The sequence below is a fragment of the Mizuhopecten yessoensis genome, unplaced genomic scaffold, assembly GCF_002113885.1.
Source record: "Mizuhopecten yessoensis strain PY_sf001 unplaced genomic scaffold, ASM211388v2 hete_36178042, whole genome shotgun sequence".
NCBI classification, from domain to species: Eukaryota; Metazoa; Mollusca; class Bivalvia; order Pectinida; family Pectinidae; genus Mizuhopecten; species Mizuhopecten yessoensis.
Window position 1 is genome coordinate 1 of NW_018485507.1, and position 5,593 is coordinate 5,593.

The following is a 5,593-nucleotide window of genomic DNA, read 5'->3' on the forward strand; positions in this document are numbered from 1 at the left end:
TGCCTTTGGGGTCCCACTCCCGGACACTGCCATCAAAACTGAGCAACCATCTCTTATACTATGGGTTATTTCCCCCTCATCTATGCCAGTGTTTTTAAATATTGCTTAGTCTACTGTACATTGCTGATGTTGTAACAGCCTAATAAAATATAATTATGTTTGTGTGATCTAGATATCTAAACTGATATCCATAACGAAGAATAGCTGCACGACTGATATATCCCTCTAATCCAGCCACAGGACAAACCAGCTGATCCTCTTTACGCACCAACGCTCAATGTCTACCCAACAGTATGAGAAATGATACTCCCGGTGTTGTCGGCCATCTTCTAAATTTCCAGCGTAGTACAACAACACAGATCAACAGTTCGATCCTCACAAAAAAACAGTATTTTTAAGAAGGCTCGGTCTCTAAGCAATATGGATTTCGTTGGTTACAAATGTGCTTTTGTTATTTGTTTATCCATATACTAAATTATTTTCCGAAGCTTATCAGAACAACAATGGTTTGGCTTGTTTCACCTTAATTCTCGACTGGGCTTGTTCCAATTGGATAGCCTTAACACGATTCCTCATCTTAAGACTACATGTAGGATTTCCTGCCCTCGCATTAACCTATTTCCTCTACCATAGGATACAAAAATAGTTTTCAACTGCCCTATCAAATCTTAAACAGTTCCGAATGCTAAAGGCATTGGACAATGACATGTGATACTGGTCATACCAACAAAAGGACAATTGATATCATGCACTGAAGTTTTCCCTTTGGAATCTTTATAAACAAGGTACTTGCATACGTCATCTGGTGTTGCAGTTATGAGAATATGTCCGATAAAAGCTTAAAATTCCCTCTCCAGTACAGATTTCTTATTATTTAAGCCGAACTGTCTACTTTGTCCTGAAGATAATAAAGTCTAATTTGAACCCTATCTATATAAGATGGATCTCCTCACCTGATTGACAGTATATAAAACCCTCGTCATTGGGGTACACCAGGCAGTAGATACGACCGCTGGTATCCACATTCTCGGTATGTATCTAGGTAGATTCTGAAACGGCACCAAATACTACTTTAGCTGCGCACAGATCAGACACTAATGTCCTGGTAGAAAATCCATGTTTGTAAGGTTCCAAAATATCGTTGCCCTCCCCTTTCTGTCCTAACACTATCCTCCTAACACAGCAGAACTGCATGAACGGCTTCCACAATGGTAAGGGGTCTAGTTTGGAAAGATAATAGTGCATGACCTAACTTTCTGCTCACCCAGGAATCTCAATGCTAAGGATATAAGGAAAAATGGGTGGGAACAAATATGGTGCATCCTCCTGACGATATTTTGTGCGAACAGGTTTACTCCACTAGAACCTAACATAGGGCAAGTTGTATAGCGCTTCAATGAGTTTCCTGATACGTCCTTCATAACATTTGAGTCTAGAGCCATCAGATCAACCGGGTGGAGACCGCATTTCCTTTGAACTATATTCCATGCATCCGGTGTCAACATACACTCATTCAATGAAAACCTGTGAGATTCCCTATCAGCTTTTCTGCTGAAGGAATATACTGAAGCTTCAGACCAATGCTATGCTCTTGTGTCTCTTCAAAAATGTTCTTTACAAACTTACAAAGCTTTTCATCTTTGTAAACTTGGCCCTCCCATGCAGCTACAACTGTCAGATTGTCAACTCTAACATCAACCCTGTGATTAACTGACTCCTTATTCACAACACAAATGGTTTGAAATAAGGCGTGCCACCTTAAGTGGATCGGACGAGCATCTTCATTTCCAAAGGCATCGCCTAATGCTTCAGAGTGGTCTACAACAGCACCGCAGCCGCCAAACAAAGAAGCGTCTGTAGTGTTCATCTCTATATGGAATATTCCCTTCCCATCTATCCAGGAATTGTTAATGCTCGACCTCAGTTTTGAGTTCGTCGATCAACCTGACAAATTTTACTATTTTTCGACGCCAACCTTATAGCCCTATTTACCTCCAATACATACAACTTGGCTGCCTGTACTGGTAGCTTCAGGGATATGCATTTTCCTGCAAATTTCTGTAGGGTGCGAAAATCAGCACTTCGTCTCTCAAGAATGGAGTCGCGTAGCCTGTAGCTATCAAACATGTAGTATGGTAACATACGCGCTAGCTCTAAATCCAAATGGTACTGGGTTAAATAAAATATGCCATCCCGCGAATTGTACCCCAGCATATGTCCTGCAGTCTGGGTTAAGATTTATACGATCATACGAAGATTTGTTGTCAACTGAACTTATGAAAGAATTTGGTTGAATAATCCGCGGTACCTCCTTAAGTGTATCTAACACAAACGGTTTGTCAACTATACAGAGGTTCAAATAGTCTCATCATGACAATAAGTAGTCACGTGGACAACGTAAACAAGTAAACTTGTGAGATATGTCACATGAAAGTGACGTTTCACACACAGATTCAGTTCAATGCTGTACACTCCACCAGCAAGGACGTTTCAGTGGCGGTGATCGGCAAAATCAACATTTGGATATTTTTGGTCGGTGTAAATATCTAAAACTACACCAGGTGTATGGAGAAGACACTCGAGGACTTCATTGCGTCCGGTAATAGACGTTTCGACGGTCTTGGGGAGAGATTGGCCAACATATCGCTGAATCAAAACCAAGCGTCTGCCGACCACGTGGCTTTCAACCCGTTCGCGAGTGACTTGAATTTTCGCCGTGTGTCCCCCGGTCCCACAGGTGTGCAGAATGTGCAAGGTGCAGCCGGGATTAACCGTGTTGATATCTAAGGCGGATTTAATGCTATAAAGGACAGTGTAGCTAAAAACCAATTACCAGCTGAGATACGACTGCACGAATCGCGTCAAGAAGTTCAACTATCTGATCAGCCCGCATTCAACGTTATTTCAAAATGTGGACGATACGCCGAGACAGCTGTTCTGGACGCTAAAGAACCCGGTGAAGTGATAACTCAAGAAAAATTGGAGCAGTTATTCACAGTCAGCTTCGCACAGCTCAAGTACTTACAGGACGAATACGCATCTATTGTTGTCAGTGGCCATTACGACGCTACTACGTCAAAACTGCTTCGTTCCCTACAACGTAACACTTCCGGATTGAACACCGAATCCCTAGAGGCATTACGTTCGGCAGCAGCACTGGCCACGGTGACCCGACCCAAGAGACAGGGACGTACACAGTCTTCAGGACGACACCCTTTCCTATAATAATAGGTCGAACACAAATCTGACGTGTTTAAATCATATGGAACGAGAACTTTTCTCCAGCTGCCTAACAACTATAACTGTGAGAATACTGCGGACAAGGAAGACTGTTTATTGACAAAATTGTGCGATACAAAAGTAACATATGTACACTGCACCCCGCAAAGACTTACAAGTACATTGGATACATCGTATGGCATCAAGGACAGGCTCGGACATTTGATACATTGTACATTCAACACAGACTCGGGGACACGAGTGTACATTACGGTTCACGTTAATTATGTCATACTCCGTTTGACATGAATAGACCCAACCATGATCTTTCATTTACACCAAAAAAAATGTTGACAATGAGGTGCATAGACTACTGCTGAAAGATTACATTGAACAATGTACGCAGAAACCCGTGTGTGTTAGTCCCATTGGTTGTGTGCCCAAGAAAAACAATAAGTTAAGACTAATAACAGATTAACGTCATTTGGACTCATTTTGTGACACTCCTAAGCATAGGAACAAGGACATTCGTATAGAATCAGAAATTATTCACAGTAGTGATCAGTTTGTGAGTAAAGACATAACAGATTGATTGTTTCACATCCCCGTGTGTGAACGTGATAGAGATTATTTAGGTTTTAAGTGGAAATCTGTATATTACATGTGGAAAGTTTAACCTTTTGGCCTTCCATGCTCCCCTTATTTTTTTGCCAAGACCGTTCGTCACATCATCCATTTTTTACGATCCCTAGTGATAAGAGATACCGTTTATGCAGACGATATTTTATTAGCTGCTTGTCCATCCCAGATAAGATGGAGGACCTGGGTTTTCCTGTGAACTATGAGAAATCTCAGTTGACTCCTTCCTATATAGTTGACTTTATTGGTTACACTATTTATGGCTCTGTGGACAAGGTAGTCATTCATGTACTGCGCATGCGCGTGAGCAAAATCAAACGTAACATCAAACGTGCATTTAAGAAACCCACAATAACTGTCAGACACCTCGCAAAAATCGCAGGATAGTGTGTATCTACTATGTGGGCTGTCAGTATAGGTAAGTTACTGCTGCGCGAGGTGTACCGCCTACTTACCACACGTTCATCGTTGTCTAGCGAGCTGACCTTTAATCCGTCGGTAATTGCGGAGCTGTCCTGGTGGGCTGAGGCCGTTGAACACTGGAACACCCGCGAAATATGTTCGCGTCCGATTCAGGCACAAATACGAACAGACACATCCCATCTTGGATGGGGCGCTCTGTACGGAAAACAAATCACCTCGGGCGATTGGAACAAACGCGTGTCTCGGTTCTGTTGGTCATATTAATGGCAATCCATTCTTTCCGAAAATTACTTAGACACAAACACGGCAAATACTGACCGAAAACATATCTTCTATGGCCTATGTCAATCACAAAGGCGGGCCTGTCCGTGCTCTGTACCGTCTCGCTACAGCTATTTTGGCCGAGGCCTCGGACAGTGGAATTTATCTGCAGTGCGCACATATTACAGGGCGAAAGAATGTAGAAGTCGTTTATTGGTCGAGAACACCCGACAAGCACAACGGGATGTTACATCCAGGGGTGCTCAGGTACATAAAGACAAAGTATGGGGTCCACATACTGTGTATCGTTTCGCAAGTTGTCAGAAAGCGCAACTATCGCGGTTCAACAGTCGATATTATAAAAAGTCTGGGTTTTGAGGTTCAACCGTAAGAGGCATAACTAAATATGGTGGCTCTACCTCCCCCATCTTTCCTCATAAAGACATTGACCCTTTCCTTACCTTTCAATTAGAGAGTCGGCTACGAACTTTTCATACCCCTTACATGACGGGGTATTGGGTAGATAAATTGACTCGGGGCATGCACTATCATATGCATTCCCCTTAAATTTTCCTTAAAAATTATTAAATACTTTCTAAAGTCTATCCCTTTCACTCTCCAATCCAAAACCTCACCACTCACTCCAATGCTATCCCAAGTGTCTACATGCTCGTGGAGGTTACCTGCTATCTAATGTTCCAGCTCAAAACTACATCCCACTCATAACGAATAAAATTAAATGTCAATTTAAGTTAGAGGAGCATTTCCTCAGTCTCCATCCCTGAAAGTACAGGTTTAAACTGTTCTACAAGATATATTAAACACCTTTCCTAGGTGTACAAGAAAGTGTCCATTCACCAAAATTCCAAACTCTGGCTGTCCACATTAGACGAACTATAGTTATTTGTGGCTCAATCTAACTTCATTCTTTCTTAACCTTTGGACGGTTATACATAAAATGCCCCATCGCATTCCACACAAAGCAGGGTTCCTTCTAGCGGGGTTCTAGGTCTACCCCCCTGGCGAGATGGGGGGGGGGGGGGGGGGGGGG

The 5,593-nt window shown here is 42.5% G+C and overlaps 1 pseudogene; it reads right to left on the reverse strand.

The window, feature by feature from the left end:
• Positions 1–1,331: 1,331 nt before the first annotated feature.
• LOC110444820 lies at positions 1,332–5,232 on the reverse strand (annotated as a pseudogene).
• Between the last annotated feature and the right edge of the window lie 361 nt (positions 5,233–5,593).